This window comes from Mytilus edulis, chromosome 2, assembly GCF_963676685.1.
Source record: "Mytilus edulis chromosome 2, xbMytEdul2.2, whole genome shotgun sequence".
Lineage (NCBI taxonomy): Eukaryota > Metazoa > Mollusca > Bivalvia > Mytilida > Mytilidae > Mytilus > Mytilus edulis.
In genome coordinates this window covers 64,618,763-64,638,179 of record NC_092345.1, presented here as the reverse complement: position 1 = coordinate 64,638,179, position 19,417 = coordinate 64,618,763, and the positions used below count along the sequence as shown (strand labels likewise).

The following is a 19,417-nucleotide window of genomic DNA, read 5'->3' as shown; positions in this document are numbered from 1 at the left end:
TCACTAAGTTTCTAATAGTTGTTTTCGAACAACATTTAAATTATTAATTAAATTGCTCACTTGATTAAAAATGTGACTATCTTCATTGGACATTAGCCAAATAAATTGTGATTGATAATCTAAATTGTGAAAGTTTTTGTAACTTTTAGCTATGATGGAAATAATGGAAACTCTCTCACTTTCCAAAGATGAACATTTAAGTAAAAAATGGAGTTCATCTTCCACTTCTTTTTTACAAAGATTACAAATTCTATCCATTGCCTGAAGTCACCTGTATCTACCTCTCTCTATTTCTAAATCATGATTACTTATTCTGAATTTTGTCATCTGAATTCTCAGATTCCTATTACCTATAGCCAAATAAGGTTCAAAATATATATTTCTCTTAAAAAGTCTGTATGTTCTAAGTTTATTTCCAAATGACATATTTTTTCTGTCATTGTTTAAAGATGAATACCACAACTTATTATACTTTAATTTAAGTTTGTTTAAAATAAATCTTTTCAAGTTTGATTTCATATTAAAAACTTGTGATAAATCTTATGTCTAAGTATTTTGCTAGTGAACTTATAGAATTAAACCAACTTTTCTTACTATGGTTTGATAAGGATTTTGATACAAGGAGAGCTTCAGACAATAATTGGTCCTCTGTACTTGTTAAACGTGATAAGTATGAAAACATATTAACTATAACTTCAATAAATAAAGGATATCTCCCTAGCTCACCTATCACTGCCATATTTGTGCTTCTCTTTCCTACTCCCAGTGAAAATTTACAGATTTTTAAATGAACTGATTCAGTTTGCAGTTCTTTACATAATTTTTCAAAATAACCATCTCCTTTTTCAGTTAACTTTTTTGAATATAAAGCACCCCAAATTTCACTTCCATAAGTTAAAATTGGTTTTACTGTGTGGTCAAATATATGAAGTAAAGTTTTAATTTTGGGTTTATGACCTTTAAATATAACATAGAACAGTGGTGTAACAGCACAACATAAAACATAACTTACGTATATGTTTCACTCCAGGTGTAAAACTCAAAAATTTGTTGAAAATATTTTACAGAATCCAAATATAATCCTAAAAAAAAATGGCTGTACTTCTTTATTTTGTCTTTAAAGAAGGTTGAATAATGCCCTCTAGATGCCGTTTGGTTTTCTTTGTCGTTAGGTTGCGTTCTCTTTGAATACACTTACATGCATGTCATTTAACATGAATAGGAATGACACACTTCTATGTAAATCGATTTGATTAACTTTTTATCAACATAAACTTTTTAAATATGCATGACACCTATATCGGGTTGAAAAAAATCTATATGGAAAGTATGTATAAATGTTTGAACCCTACAAAACATGTACATTTTTGTACATGTATGAGTGTGAACACGCCCCCCCCCTTTTTCGTGGGAAAAATTTGGTTGATTATATAGGGAATCATTGAAGCATGACTGGAGCGCCCCCTCTTTTAGGTCAGTCAGCGCCTAGAAATTTTCATAGGTGGGGGCCCACTTACTGCCTAAGAGGGGGCCGCTCCAGTCACGCATCAGTGATTCCCTATATAAGCAACCAATTTTTTTCCCAAAAAGGGGGACCCGCACCCCTAAATACGCCTCTGGTCACATTAATTTGAAAAGTAGAGCCTACAATCTAAACTTGCCACTACAATTTAACATGCCTTAAGGTTGCAATACATGGTATTCAGAATTAAGAGTATGGCTATAAATCCTGATTGGTCGATATGTGCGGCCGTTATTTTTTATTATTAGAGACTTCGTGCACTCTGCTTTATACAAAAGGCAAAATAAAAATTATTCCGTAGCCCTAAAGGCACTGAGATGACTTTTCAACGCTAGGACAAGACACGTTTTTTTAAAGGGCAAAATTGATAGGCATGGGAGATAAGTACAAAATTATTTTAGGCACTGGCTACGGTTACATGGAAATGTAACAATAATAAAAATATTATTACATTGGAGACTAATTGCCGGAATGCAGAGTTGGGTGAGGAACTGATTAATTTCAAATGTAACAATAATTACTGAGGCTACGGTTACATTGTAGTTACGTTATTGTTACATGAAAAACAGCAATGTGCGCTAGATTGATTAAACTTAAATCATCTATAGTTGTATTGCTTCATTCTTTCATATGTACTAAACAATACTTGTAATTTAATACTGATATATAATAAAATATTATTATTCAACAAATGGTGTACAACTTGAATAGTTTTACTACGTATTAATGGTTTTGATGTTCTTAAAGATACTACTCAAGATTAGGAGTGTGACTGTCAAAGGCGAAAAATATAGTTCAATGGTTTCACTTTTTTAAAGTATTTAACTGCACACCTACTCTTATTACTGTCATTATACTTTGGACCAATTTTGTTTATGGTGAAAAAAAAAATAAAACTTGGAATGCGTTTTAAACGAAACTGAAACAATATCAAGACATACATTTCATACAGCTTTATAACTTGACGCAAATTGATAATCAAAAGCAAAGTTTGCTAACTGTAACTTAAATACTAAGAAATTCTGTATGTACACGTATCCGTGGAGGACGTAATTTCGTTCATCAAAAATATGTCGGACTTTAAAAACAACTTACTGGATTTGTAGAAATTGTCATTGTAAATAAAAAATTACAGTAAATAAATTGTATGTTATAAATGTATGTAATAAATGTCCTCAACTTTTATTATTTAGTACATATTACTAGTCCCATCGTACATTGCTTTTTTTCATGTGACAATAACGCAATGTAACCGTAGCCTCAATAATTATTGTTACATTCGTAATTAAACAGGTCCTTACCCAACCATGCATTCCGGCATTTAGTCTCCAATGTAACAATAATATTTTTATTATTGTTACATTTCCATGTAACCGTAGCCAGTACCATTATTTTATACACTAAGAAAAGCAACACGAACTAGCTATATTTTTTGGACCAAAAATACTGTCCTAATAACTTTTCTTTGATTCTAATAAGGTTTCGTTAAGAAAATCAACTTTCTAAAGTCTGTATCTCGAAAAAGGCTACCATTGTCGCCTATGGGGAAATTAATTGTTTATTTCAATCTTAAACGCAAGTGATATCAAATTTCCCGCCAAATGTAACTCTTCACTGGACACCAAGAATTTTGCCAGTGGCGGTCGGAAGTGGGTTTTAAATATGTAAACAAAGAATTTCCAAGCTATAAAATATTGTGAGATGATAAGTAAAGAACAAAAGAATCGTCAAAGCACATAAACAACAGGTATTAAATATTAGATAGTGTAACATTATATGTTCACAAAAAAAGCAGTATACTGTACAGGGAAAGATCAAATGCAAATTTACGAGCCATTCAATAATTTATAGTTGGAGAGTAAGTTTGTACTATAGAGAGTATGTAGTTGTATCAAGGATTGTACTAGTCCTAGTCTATACAGTCTTGGTATATATGTCATATATACAGGTCCCTGCTCCCAGACTTGCATATTTATATTATGTGTACATCTATATTATAGGGACTCAGTGGCGGATCCAGGGGGGGGGGGGGGGGGTTCAATGATTCCCTATATAATCAACCAAATTTTTCTCAGAAAAGGGGGGGCCTCGCCCAGCCTTGGCCCCGTCTAAATCCGCCTCTGCTTTTCTTTATGACCATAAAATTATCAACTGATTTTGATGAATCAAATTAATTTCTTTTCAAAAGTAACGGTCATGGTAATTATTTGAAGCCTCTAGGCAAAGGATATTTTAAAAAATCAAGTTAAAATTATTACCAATTTGAAGCTAACACTAGCTGTAAATTTGCTTCAAATTATTTTGAAATACTAAAAAATGATGGACCCCCTCTTATGCAGTCAGTGGACCCCCACTTATGACGAGACTTCCATTTTTAAACTTTTAAACATAATTTTCATAATTATTCATGGAATTGATAGTTAATAGCAAATACACTTTATCTATAATAAACGTATGATCATAGTACCGGTATACAGAAACGCAAAAATCATGGAATTTTACAGAAAAAAAAAAAAGAAAAAAAATGGACTTTGGAAAAAAAGGGAGAGGGCTTTAAATAATTGTCCTGTCTCCAAGTACCTATGACTTTTGGTACATTTTTCTGAAATTCTCCAGACATAAAATCTTTTACAAAAATTTATCCTACAACAGTTTACTTTTTTTCTTAACAACAACCATAAAAACCCTATTTCGCGTGTCAAACATCAACTTAAAGAACTAGCCAAGGAATTTGTTTTTTGTCCCGGCTTATAAAGCTGCTAATAATATCATTATTGTTTGACGTAAATTTTATATTGAGGTTCTGCGACAGGAAATCATGAATTCACCAATATTCCAACTGACTTCATTTTCAGAAAACAACATCTGTAACAAACACAAACTTTTAGCTACTTCTTTACAAGCAGAACCAAAAACAATGAAAGTCCCAACTATGTACTGGCTTCCGATTCAGCTACACAGAAAACCTTTCAAATATAGATTTATTTCATCTTCAAGCCATTGTTCCACTACTAAATTGTCTATTCTACTTACTAGCACACTTGGTACAATAAAATACCTGATAATAAATTGTTCAAATAAGGCCTTTGAAAATAATGGAATTAATTACTTTTCGAGTGTCAAAAACTTGTTGGAAGTACTTGATAAATTGCATGCATATATTGGTGATTTTGAATCTGTTCAAAGTTTTGTTTTTTCTACCCTATATACCACTTTGCCTCATATTCTTATTAAGAAAAAATTCACATCCCTAATTAACTGGGTGTTTAAAAAGTCAGAATACGAATACATATGTTCAAACTCTTTTAGGTCATTTTTTAGTAGCAATAAACAAAAGAACTATGTCAATTGGACATGCTTTGATACTATATATATGCGCTTGAATTTTTACTTGATAACATCTTCTTTGTTCGCTTTGGAGATTCCATATATCGTCAAGTTATTGGAATTCCATGCACCACTTATTGCGGACCTGTTTTTGTATTGTTATGTGTTACAATTTATGACTAAAATTAGCAAAGACCCATTGAAACAACATTTGATACAAAAATTTAACAATACTTTTAGATATTTGGATGATATCTTGGCTGTCAATAATGACGACTTCAGTATGTATAAATTTATCCTGTTGAACTTACTTTAAATAAAGCCAATACTAACAATGACCACTGCCCTTTCCTCTATCTTGATATCTATACAAATAGGTTAATACAAAAATTTATGATAAAAGAGATGATTTTTCATTTCCTATCATTAATTATCCATTTTTATACGACCGCAAAAATTTAAATTTTTCGTCGTATATTGCTATCACGTTGGCGTTGTCGTCTGCGTCGTCCTCGTCGTCGTCGTCCGAATACTTTTAGTTTTCTCACTCTAACTTTAGTAAAAGTGAATAGAAATCTATGCAATTTTAACACAAGGTTTATGACCACAAAAGGAAGGTTGAGATTGATTTTGGGAGTTTTGGTCCCAACATTTTAGGAATTAGGGGCCAAAAAGGGCCCAAATAAGCATTTTCTTGGTTTTCGCACTATAACTTTAGTTTAAGTAAATTGAAATCTATGAAATTTTGACACAAGGTTTATGACCACAAAAGGAAGGTTGGGATTGATTTTGGGAGTTTTGGTTCCAACAGTTTAGGAATTAGGGACCAAAAAAGGGCCCAAATAAGCATTATTCTTGGTTTTCGTACAATAACTTTAGTATAAGTAAATAGAAATCAATGAAATTTAAACACAAGGTTAATGAACACAAAAGGAAGGTTGGGATTGATTTTGGGAGTTTTGGTCCCAACAGTTTAGGAATTAGGGGCCAAAAAGGGGCCCAAATAAGCATTATTCTTGGTTTTCGCACCATAACTTTAGTATTAGTAAATAGAAATCTATGAAATTTAAACACAAGGTTTATGACCATAAAAGGAAGGTTGGGTTTGATTTTGGGAGGTTTGGTCCCAACAGTTTAGGAATAAGGGGCCCAAAGGGTCCAAAATTGAACTTTGTTTGATTTCATCAAAAATTGAATAATTGGGGTTCTTTGATATGCCGAATCTAACTGTGTATGTAGATTCTTAATTTTTGGTCCCGTTTTCAAATTGGTCTACATTAAGGTCCAAAGGGTCCAAAATTAAACTTTGTTTGATTTTAACAAAAATTGAATCCTTGGGGTTCTTTGATATGCTGAATCTAAAAATGTACTTAGATTTTTGATTATTGGCCCAATTTTCAAGTTGGTCCAAATCGGGGTACAAAATTAAACTTTGTTTGATTTCATCAAAAATTGAATAATTGGGGTTCTTTGATATGCCAAATCTAACTGTGTATGTAGATTCTTAATTTTTGGTCACTTTTTCAAATTGGTCTACATTAAAGTCCAAAGGGTCCAAAATTAAACTAAGTTTGATTTTAACAAAAATTGAATTCTTAGGCTTTTTTGATCTTGATTTTTGATTATGGGCCCAGTTTTCAAGTTGGTTCAAATCAGGATCCAAAATTATTATATTAAGTATTGTGCAATAGCAAGAAATTTTCAATTGCACAGTATTCAGCAATAGCAAGAAATCTTCAATTGCACAGTATTGTGCAATAGCAAGCAATTTTCAATTGCACAGTATTGCGCAATAGCAAGAAATCTTCAATCGCACAGTATTGTGCAATAGCAAATATTTTCAATTGCACAGTATTGCGCAATAGCAAGACATATCTAATTGCACAATATTGTGCAATAGCAATAAATTTTCAATTGGAGTTATCTTTCTTTGTCCAGAATAGTAGTTAAATCAACTTAAATCATTGTTTTATACAATAAACAATGTATATTCACTTTTACTACCAACTGATAAATTAAAACAATCTTTACCATTCAGTGATAACAAGCACTTTATTTTACATTTTAACATTTTATGATGTATTTAAATGAGTAGTTATTGTTGCAAACTCCATTAGGAATTTGAATTGAGATCAGTTTTGGAAAAAGGGAAAGGGGGATGTTAAAAAAAAGGGGGGGGGGGGGGGTAAATTTTTCTCATTTCAGATTTCATAAATAAAAAGAAAATTTCTTCAAACATTTTTTTGAGAGGATTAATATTCAACAGCATAGTGAATTGCTCAAAGGCAAAAAAAATCTTTTAAGTTCATTAGACCACATTCATTCTGTGTCAGAAACCTATGCTGTGTCAACTATTTAATCACAATCCAAATTTAGAGCTGAATCCAGCTTAAATGTTGTGTCCATACTTGCCCCAACTGTTCAGGGTTCAACCTCTGCGGTCATATATAGCTGCGCCCTGCGGAGCATCTGGTTAACTTAGATGGTGACGTTCCCTTGTCACCATCTTTATATGGTATTTATATATCTCAACTTGTACGATTTGCTCGTGTATGTAACAACGTTTCAGATTTTAGCAGGAGAAATTTATGTATTACTGAAAAATTATTACACCAGGGTTTTCGATATCACAAACTAGTCAAAACATTTACTAAATTTTATCATCAGTATACATGGTATAAGGAAATAATTCGTAAATATAACTCGACATGCAGACATCTTATACATGTACGTTCTGGTAAATTTCACATCCAATCTTTTATGGTAATATTCTTTACAAAGCACAAAAATGTCAGTATTCACCTCAAAAGCTTACAAAACCTTTAAACAGACTTATTAAGAAGGGATATAGTTACGATACTGTTGTCAGGTCATTAAAGATTGCATATTTTGGCTTTAATATTGATTCACTTATAGGGTCTTTGCATTGGAACTAAACACATTTATTTTTAAAAAACAGTTGTTGGCATGACACGGATTATGTTCTTCTCATATATTTTATGATAGTATGACACTAAACCCCTAACGGGAGGGATTGTGCCTGATATTCATATGATGAAGACATAATCTTTCAATCAGTTTAATTGAGGCCTGGAGCTGGCATGTCAGTTAACTGCTAGTAGTCTGTTGTTATTTATGTATTATTATCATTTTATTTATTTTCTTTTGTTACATCTTCTGACATCGGACTCAGACTTCCCTTGAACTGAATTTTAATGTGTGTATTGTTATGCGTTTACTTTTCTACATTGGCTAGATGTATAGGGGGAGGGTTGAGATCTCATAGACATGATTAACCCCGCCGCAATTTTGCGCCTGTCCCAAGTCAGGAGCCTCTGGCCTTTGTTAGTCTTGTATAATTTTTAATTTTAGTTTCTTGTGTATAATTCAGAGTTTAATATGATGTTAATTATCACTGTACTAGTATACATATTTGTTTAGGGGCCAGCTGAAGGACGCTTACAGATGCTTGAATTTCTGTTACATTGAAGACCCATTGGTGGCCTTCGTCTGTTGTCTGCTCTATGGTCGGGTTGTTGTCGCTTTGACACATTCCCAATTTCCTTTCTCAATTTTACATACAACTGAGCTCTAAAATACCTGCGATTTCGCAAGTGTGTTCTAGTATGACTTTAAAGCAGCTTTTGATATTTATCTCTACACTGACAAAAAAGAAAAACACTAGTTTAAAAGAATAACAATTGTTGCATTTCAACAGACAAAAGGGAAATTAAAGTCAATATTTCCATGTTTTCACAAAAATTTTCCATTAACATTTGAGCTTTAAAGTGTGGCCATAAATTGTATGTGTTCTTCAATTTTTCCCTTTATATTTCATTTAAAACTGCGTTTTTTCAAAAACAATTTTTTTCACCATGTCAAAATATATCATATGTCTGTACTTAAAATACATAATTCATAATCAACTGGTGCTCAGAAAGTATGGCAATCTGGAGTTTGTCATTGGCTTGAAACAAAAATCTAAAATATAATTATTCCCCTTTTGCCTCCATGCAATAATCGTGAACTGTAAATGCTATATTATAATTATCCAACTAACCAGTATCTGGAATATTTGATTCAAAGAATATAAAGAAAACATATGGACATGTTACTGGTGAGGCGGGTGACAAGCACCCAAAACATTTTTATCTTGCTACATTCTAAATGTTCCTGTCCAGCAGCTTGTAATCCACTGATTTTCATTAATTGCTGTCTGCCATAATTGTTTTGAGTTCATTAAGGCTGTTGGTTTTATTCTTTGAAATGTAGACATTATGACATAAAGTCATATTTTATGGTAGGAATATTATTAGAATTTTATTTTTTCTAATTGAATTAAACTTTTTATGTAAACTATTCATGTCATATCCCAATGACCACATGTACATTATTGTAAGTTTAATTTTGGACCCTTTGGACCTTAATGTAGACCAATTTGAAAACGGGACCAAAAATGAAGAATCTACATACACAGTTAGATTCGGCATATCAAAGAACCCCAATTATTCAATTTTTAATACCTATTTTTTGATTCAAAAATCGAAATGTTATCACCAATGTTAATGTTACAGCACATTTAATTAGACTGTCATGATCATTGTATAACATTTGTATCACATCTTATCAGTATCTATGTAATTATTAGAAATTTATATCCAAAGGCAGTCACCTCTGTTATTGACATGTTACCAATTACTGAATATATCTTTGTTAGTAAGTTAATTAAATTGATTTACATTATCATGATTATCATATATATTACTGAATCAGATAGACATATGTAGAATTTGAATTTCATATACCTATATTAGAAAATAACACATAATTTTTGGTAAATTTTTGTTTTTCAGATTGATAAGATTGTAGAATTTATAAACTTTATGTGTATGGGATGATACAGAGAGAAAAAGTAAACAAAAGACATGGTGAGTTGTTTTTTAAAATCTGTATAAAAGGCATGTATTTTTAAAGATCCAAGGCAAAAATATTGAAATCCAATTTATTTATCAGTGATCAATATAGATATGAAGTGTTGCAGAATGGGTGACATAGGAATAACTATCTGGCTGCTGTGACAGTGCTGTTTGGTCCTTTCTTAGAAACCATAAGCAAATAGATCAGATGTATTTAGTGTATGGAATGATTGTAAGGTGTACATGTACATGTCAGTCTGGCAAGTTTTATCTTTACCTTTTGTTTTTTTCATTGAATATTGGATAATGTTAAGTTGTTATGGTATGGTCCCTTCTGAAATACAAATATTTTACAGTGTCAATAGTTTTGATTTAAGATTTCCATGGACGTAAACAGATAGCTTTCCCCTTTACATAAGGGTTGTGGTGTATTTCATTTTGTGTTTTCAAAATTAATTGTTAAGATGCATCCAAGACTGAATTCCATAAGATGAAGCCATGTGACCCGAAATTCATGATTGAGCAGCGTGCTTTGGCTCAGTTTTAAAATTTCAACACTGATAATTTTTTTAATGTCTCAGTTTTATGTATCGGAAAATCAGATCTCAGATACTAATTGAGGTGGCATAGTTTACAAAAAAGCACATACCATAAGGATAATAAGCTCTATTAAGCTTTTAACCCACATTTGTCAAGCATAGGACAACTTTTTAGTTGACTCATGTTTCTATGTTCCTCTGAAATCATGTTATTGTTGACAATATTCTTAAGACATATGTGCATGTTGTAAGGGTATTAATTTCAGTTAAATGAGGTTTCTCACAGAAAGAGTCAAAATATTAGTTCAACTTAGCACATTTTGTTCTTACTGGAAATTAAAATTCAAAGTCTTTAAAATACTTTATGTTATAGCATTATGCCATTTATGTGTAGATAATTGCTTGGGAATTAACCTATATAATGAAATGGAATTGTAACAAATAGAAACATTTCACAACCAAAATATACATCAAGTACAGATGTTAATCAATAATCTTTGGGAGGAAAGCTGTATTATCTATATCTCAGGATACACAATTTTTTCTTATCTAACTTTTGATAATTTTCAGGTTTTGAGGAATTATGCTAATTTCTGTATGAACTGAATATTTATCTTGGACTTACAAGTTTGAAAAATTATTGAGGTAAGAATTAATTCTAATTAGTATGACATGAAACTATATTTTACCAATTTACTAGTTTTACATGGTTTCTACGATGCTATTATAAATCAATCAGTATTATGCACCTGTCGGATAGATGAGCCAGTTATAAATTTTTGAAATTCATTTGAAGGTTAATTTGAACTAGATTTTTGCTTAATCAGATGCTTTGGTTTTGAAATATCATCAACACCTGCTAAACTACACAGACTCTTTTGTTTGAATTTTCTTCCTGAAGAAGAAAATTGGGGAAACAATTCCAATAGGGGTTGCTAGTTTACCTGTCCAGTAATCATGCAGTGTTCCTAAAATTTTGTGAATACAAGTCAGAACTACTTGAACAAAATGTTTTCAAATCAGTTGGCCTACATGGCAGTTATAATAAGGGACAGTAGAGCCAGTAACCTCAATAAACAGCCATGTAAATGTGTATTTTTTTAAACTTTAAACTGTTTAAGTTAATCTAAAGTATATTTTGCTCTAAATGCATGAAATGTATTATATTTGAAAGTATTATTTAAAAAAATGTATATCTGCTCCATTTATCATAAATATATTCTTCATCTTTTTTAGCTCATTGAAAAAAATATTAGAAAGTAAGAATGTGGTTTATATTTCTAATTTTTCAGAAACTGTTAAAAAATTTAACAAATTATTTTAAAATTCAGCGTTAAGACATGTAAGAAATAAACCATTATTTTTTTTATGTCACATATATACATCACTCATGATGCATTTTGTGAAAATCTTTTTTTTGACTGAAACCATTGGATATTGAATATTCCAAATGAAAAAGAAATACGAAATTTCAATGATATACAATTAGTGTTTTTTGACAAGGTAAATATGTGGTTTTCAGCTTTTGAATAACTGATATTTACTGAGGCCAACAGTGGAGTGCATATCTGTTTTTTTCAGAAATCAAATCACATATTTACCAAAATGAAAGTATTCTTTTATTCCGTAATCTAAGTATTGCAAGGTGAATATACTTTTTGGTGGAAGAAGACGTCAAGTCTTCTGAAGACCTATGGGACCGACTTTAAACTCATTGAGCCTCCGTATGCCGCATTCGTTTCTGTGTATTACAAGTCATAACAACTTAAGATTCCTGACACCGATTTTTACACATGATTAAGCATCTGAATCATTTAATTTGTAAATTAGGATTTAAAAACAATCACTATCGTAAATATGACCTTTTTATTTATTTAAATTAATAGATTTCATCTTATCCACATGAAATCCATGAACGTTATTTGTTTACTTGTAACCGGATGTTTTTACTGTAGATATTTGTAATACGCATGCGTGGATTTGGTATCGGGACAACTCGCCCTGTTTACAACCTCGCCCTTGAAGTTACGAATTTGCAATCTTGCAGACAAGAAGATTTTGTTTTTAATAAATAAAAAGGATCTATTTCTTATTAAATTGGTGTCTTTATTCATTGTTTTCCTTGTCATGTGAATTAGATATCTTTCTACTTCAAATGGTTTGAATCTATTTATAAAATTATTCAAGACTCAGTTGACAAGAGCAGTACGTTACTGTTGGGAGAATTTGATTAAACTCTAAATGCTCATAGAATAAGAAATATAATTGAAACTGAACGTACCTCCTTCTGAATAATTTATTGCAATATAAATATAAATCCCTTTTGACAAGAGAAATCTGACTTTTGTCAGAAATATTTTTTTCACATGTGCAAAGGTAATCACGTGTGGCGGCCATATTGGTTTGTTTACAAATATGTGAAGAAGCCTGTAGAACCATGACCTAAACATAAATAGTCTCCGAGAGCGTAAACTTTATGCAATACTATTTTATCAATCATGATTATTTTCATAAATTTAAATTTGATTATTTAAAGAAATAAAATTATAACAATTACGATTTTAGATAAGAGATTCCACTCAGACATGCTGTGATCTATTTATAGCCAAATTAGTTTACCTGTGTGAAAATGTAAATAATTTGTTTACTAAACAATTCATGCAAGTAAAGAGAAACTATGGATGGAAGATAATAATTTACATAAATATTTCAGGACATTTTATTGATTTTAATAAATATAGGATTTAAGAACTGCAAGTGGAAACAAATTTAATCATTAGCTACATAATCAGCTGATAATTTTTCTCGCAAACATCGTGGTGATGTAACTGATAAAAATCACTCCATCAATCCTCCAGCCCTTTCACATATTAAGCAATAGATCTACTTATTATTGTAGAATATTCATTGAATATACATTCATCGTCTAATTGAATATATCGGGTAATCGCATATTTTTAGCTGAAGTTTTTGGTATCCGATTGTCCGGAGTCCCCCCAATTATGAGTGGTATCCCTTAAATAAGGGACTGTTCCTAAAACAAGGGGTCATTTTACTGTTGAAAAAAAGGAAAGAACATTTTTAAGATTTTTATTAAACTCAAAAGTGGGAAAATTCTTATATTTGGAACAACTTTTCTAAATGAGGGGTCAAGTTAATAAAGAAGATATAAGTTTAGAAACAACAGAAAATTCTTTTCTTTTGACATATTTTGACCATTTAGTACTTATAATTAATAGATGCATAGTTCTTGGGGGAAAGTTTCATCAAATAATATGAATAAAAATGTGCTCATTTTTTACAGTGGGTTGTAATGTTCTTCCAATAAGGTTACCCCTCATTTGGAGTGTTGTTCCCAACCTGTTAAAGGTCCATCTTTGTGTGCATAATTTAAAATTGGAAATTTCAACAAGCATCTAATATTCTTACGCAAGAAAATAAAAACTGATCTGCTAGCTTCATCTCTTCTACCGATTTAATAACTAGAATCATGCAAACAGACTTAAGAAAAAGGCATGTAAGTTCATCATACAAATATGACACTTTTTCTAGACAATCCAGATCGTGCAAAATACTTCGCTTAAAATTGTAACCTTAAAATTGTTGTTGTGCACTAAAAACCCCTATGGGAACTTTCAAAAGTTGGCGGGTATGTAACAAGCCTTACTATTTTTATGATCCATTTATTGGCATTATGTTTTCTGGTCTGTCCGTTCGTCCTGCTTCTGGTTATAAAGTTTATGGTCGAGGTAGTTTTTGATGAAGTTGAAATCCAATCAACTTGAAACTTAGTGCACATGTGTTCCTTATGATATGATCTTCTTAATTTTACTGCCAATTTACAGATTTTACCTAATTTTCACAGTCCACTGAACATAGAAAATGATTGTACGGATGGGAAATCCATGTACTTATGACCTTTTCTTGTTTGAAGAAAAAAAAATACATCATAACGATAATGGATCAAAGCAGCCTTGGTAAGTGGGGCTGCTTTTGTGGTAATTCAGGTTACCTTTTATTCACCTTCTTCCACCTCAGAGCTATCAGCTCTTTGATTTCTGCAGGTGAATGTGCTTATTTATTCCAAATCCCATTCGTATAGAAAACCTACTAAGTTGTGTCAATATGGAATAACAAGTAACATTTTCTTTAATCAAGGGAAATAACACTTTAAACAAAAATTTAGACAATTGATAATTAAATGAACAACCTTGAAAGAAACAAAGAAAAATACAAAATTAAACTTTTTCTAGATAAGTATATGGTTATTTTTATCATAAAAGTAACAGCATGTAGATTGTAAAGGTCAAAAGTTAATACATTTTCTCTGGCTTTTGCACAATTACCTTTGTTCATTATAGAATGACTGCTGTTGGTTCTTTTTTTAAACTTCATTGAAAGTTAGTGCAAATGCCCTACATGTTGCATGAATGTCAGAAGGGCTTTTTGCTTAAAATAAGATTTTCAACTGCTTTCCTGTATTATTAGTTTTCAAAAACACAGCATTAGATTCTTTAATTTACATAATAGTCAATATAAAAAAAAATATCTTTATTATCTAATATCATGTTATTGATATGTAAAACTTCTGTGTAATTTGTCCAGTGTGAAGAAAGATATACCATTTCATGAGAAATGTCAGTTTTACATCTGACATTTACCAAATGAAGCTGTAATTTTCTAATTACTCTTAGACTACAGTATCATTTTTGAAATTACAAAATGTACAATAAAAAAATTTGTATACACTCTGTAACCATTTGCATTTCCACGAGGTAAACAAACAATTATTTGTTAGAATTATATATCTTGATTTATTAAATGGGGAAAGCTGATTATTGCCTTATAATCATGTGTTGTTTTCATACAAGAAGTTGTTTTTATAACATGAATAACTATATCATGTCTTTTAACCAAAAATTGGATTAAGAAAAAGTTGCAATTGAAATTTTGTGCTGTATTTTATATGTTGTATTGGCAAAAGGCATCTAAATTTCATGCAGAGTTTGTTACTATCCTTTCATTCTTCCTTTAGTGATTCGCCGGATCACTATTCCTATGTCAAGCTTTCTGCGACAAAAGTCGCAGGCTCGACAAAAACCACCTGATCAGCAGATGGTTTTTATTTGGCACATGTAGCAAAACCTTTGTCTAGAAGACTGTTGACATATTCAGTTAATCAATCCTGACAATTCCTTTTGTGCACTCTTGTTTCAATCTTGATTATTGTCTACGTGCGACAAAAGTCTCAGTATCCCAGACAGGGATCACTATCTCCTGGCGGCAATGTAAAATATTTGTAAAAAGCTTTTATATTTCGGAAGAAAGAAGACCTGGATGCCTTATACCTTGTTTGCAGATAACTTATGTTACAAAGTTTCAATCTGTCATATGTCCAGAAAAAAAAAAAAGTTGTTTAAACTTCAAACCTATAATGAGTAATAGGATTAAAATATTTGGTATATGGGATCCTTGTAATGTAAAAAAGAAGATGTGGTATGATTGCCAATGAGACAACTGTCCACAAGAGACCAACATGACACAGACATTAACAACTATAGGTCACCGTCGTCACATGTCTACATGTTCATCAGACAGAGTTTACGTGTAGTTAAAACCTTGTCTTTAAGACTTTCAACATAAAATCAATGGTCAGTAAAGCAGGCAAGACAATTTAGCTTGTGCACTCTAGTTGTACAAATGTACTTACGTTAATCCTGTTTAAAACTATTTTTCAGAAACTGCTTCAAAATATGATAAATCAATTTATCAATTAATCATCTTGTTTTTATTTATTTTTTATCATACCCACTGAGAATGGAATTTATAATCAATATCTGATAATGAGTGGGATATAGTTTGTTTTCAATATCTTGTTGTGTAAACAAATAATGTTTTTACAGTAATTCATGAAAATTTATATGATAAATGATATCCAGTACTTTTATTTTGAACAGATATATTATGCTCAGGAAGGGATATGGGGAAAAAAATACCAGTCAAGAAAAGATTAAATTTCCTTGGTGGCAAGGAGCTTATTACTTTGATATGTCATTGAATCATATTGGCAAGTAAAAAAATCAGTTTGCATCATTGCAAACTAGATTTTCTAGTAAAATTTTAATTTTGACATTAATATTACATCAGCCAATTGTACAGTACAGAACTTTTTCCTAAACAGGCATGCTTAATATATATTTAATACTTTTTAACTCCATCCAGATAATCCTGAGATTTAGTGTGAAGCTATGTAGAAAACTGAGAAAATATAATCAGAGGCAATATTGCTCACATAAAAAAGATGTGTCAAGCAATGTTTGATTAAGCATAAACAAATTACAATATTGATTTGCAATTTAACCTCAATACACAAAATGCAATTAGATGCATCAATTAATCTTAATTATAAAATTACAGCATTAATCTGGTTTTTGTTTGTTTATTTGTGACAAAAACAATTAATTGCTTAAGTTTTATTGCAATGACTGAGTTTAGGTTGATTTTAACTGTCTCATATAATATTCATTTACATTTGATTTTGCATTCTGGCTAAAATGATCAAAAACTTTGCAAAACATGATTGTTGAATAACCTCTTAATCAATGTATAATCAACCAATGAAGTTACATAAATTAATTTTAATTATTACATAAATTTAATTGTTTTGCACAAGCATAAAATGACCTGCAAACTTTCTGATTTTATAATGACAGACTGTGTGCAGGGGTCTCATTGGGGGGTTCTGATCCCGGATCCCGCTTACTGTTTTGTCAGAATCCCGTATCCCGCTTATACTATGTACCTAAGCAATTCTCATTTTTTTGTAATTTCCCGTGTCCCGCTAGACCTTAATTCCCATTTTCACGGCACAATAATTTGACTTTCCCGTGTCATGCTTACGAAAAATCGGCAATCCCGCGTCACGCTTAGACCCCAATGAGACCCACTGTGCAGTTTATCTTGATATGTTAAAATTTAAGTTCTACTGATATTCTCTTGCAAGTACTCTGAATAATTAGTTTCCTGTAACAAATACCCACAATTGATTTTAATTTCTTATGCAAGGCTATGATCATACATCTAATTGATAAGAGTAAAACAAAAATAATTTCGATAATAAGGGTAGATTATGTCAAATGGCATAATTTCATAATTTAGACTTGTCACCTTGACTTGTTGCTGCACTATATCAAAAAAAAATAGGTAGTTGCAATAGCAATCAAAGTTCAGTAGATTAAACTGATAGAAATCCCTAAATGAAACATAAATTTTCTCCGTTAGTCAATCAATTTATTATCAGTGATTGAAATCTACCAATAACATTGTCCAATAAGAAATCCCTTGCTATGGAAAAAAATTGTTAAGGAACTACAAAATGCTGAGATATTGCATTAATTAAACAAATGACTCACAAATGTTAGGAAATTTGATAAATGTGTTTTAATTTTGATGATATTAACAGAAGAATAGGTCTCTTCAGAGACCAACAGTGAGTATAAAAATAATCCTTGAGATAAAACAAGGTGGAGTTTGATATTAAAACCAGATTAAAACAGCTGGTTTAGCATCAAGAAAAACAACATCGGCAGACACTTATCACCTAGATTCTCAGTTGGGTTTGCTAACTTTGAATCTGAAACATGCAGTAAAATGGGCAATTTGCTTGAAATATGTATTTTATTTGGCATGTTTGCACTGAAATTGTACTAGATATTTTAGAACATCACAAATATTTCTTCCTTAAAAATGAAGAAAGGACTACTTATTTCTATGAAAAGCAGGTCATGAGGAATGAAACAGAAACAAGTCTGTAAAAGAACATACATTGACGATCTGAATATCAGCACTTCTCTGAGTCAAAATTAAAAAAGTTGGGACTTAAGGCCACACCAATTTAATTTCTTGTTCTACAGATTTTTGGACTCCAAAATTTGGGGCGAGCGAGCGATTTGAAAATTTTAATAAAAAAATATTTAATTTGCAAATTTTTGAGGCGAAGCTTTAAAAGTAAAGGCGAGCGATTATAATTTTTTTTTGTAAACATAAAATAGTAGGTTTTGACAATATTAAAGCTTGATTTATCACTTGTACTTTGACATTTCTTTAATTTCTGAAGTATTTTTTCCCTGTTTACCAAGAAATAATTAAATCTGGTCTATGTATGTGTGACTGACAATGAGACAATTCTCCATCCAAGTGATGATCAGTTTGGGGACAACCCCTTAATGTTATAAATATCCCTTTTACATGTTTTATGAGGGATCAATATAAGTTATAATATATATTTGTTTGTACAAAAGGGCTCATATTTTCTCAAAGAACTACATATCTATCTGGTATTAAATGGTCAAAACATGTCCAAGAATTTTGTAATATTCCTGGACTTTAACCATGTTAACACATTTACTTTAACAGTTTAATATTATTCAAAATAAGTGGACCCCTCTTTTAGAAAAAGTTGTTTAAAATATGATGGAACTCTCCTCTTTTTGAGTACAAAATTCTAAGTTTTCAAAGGTTTTGTATAGAAGAACTTTACAAATCCTTGGTATTTCTATTTTCTTTTCTACATCAGTAAAATGACCCCTTGTCTGAGGGAGGGTTTTTCTCAACCTGATAATAACAAACACAGGTCAAAGTACGGTCTTTTACACAGGGCTTTGATACAGACCAAACAGCAGGCTATAAAGAATGCCAAAATTATTAGCGTACACAATTCGAACAGGAAAACCAACGATCTAATTTATATATCCAAACAGGAAAATACCAATGAACAACATCAACAAACGATAACTGCTGAACGACAGGCCCCTCAATCAATCAGGTCAGGTGCATAAACATGCAGCAGCTATAGATAGTTTTGTTTCGCCAGCATACAATATAATTGCAGTTGAAGGCAAATCCTTCAGAAGTTCTTTGTACTTTGTTCTAACAACGAACATTTTTTGATAGGGAATATAAGTAAGGGGGAAAGTAACCAATTTTTTGTTCTTTACAGGTATTTCCTCTGAACAAACATTACAAATTTATATCGGAGCACTCCCGCTTTGGATAAATAGGTTTCATGATGCTGAAACAAATATTGTCCAGATATTTACAAAGTGTGGTGGGGT

At 31.1% G+C, this 19,417-nt stretch overlaps 1 protein-coding gene across 1 annotated transcript in view; it reads left to right on the top strand.

Moving 5' to 3' along the window:
* Positions 1 to 3,138: 3,138 nt before the first annotated feature.
* Positions 3,139 to 19,417, top strand: part of LOC139512685 (carboxyl-terminal PDZ ligand of neuronal nitric oxide synthase protein-like) — an 83,230-nt gene continuing 66,951 nt past the window's right edge. Inside the window, exons 1-3 of the mRNA XM_071300487.1 lie at positions 3,139 to 3,218; positions 9,703 to 9,777; positions 10,875 to 10,949. The gene's annotated coding sequence lies outside the window, so the exon portion shown is untranslated. The remainder of the gene's footprint in view (positions 3,219 to 9,702; positions 9,778 to 10,874; positions 10,950 to 19,417) is intronic.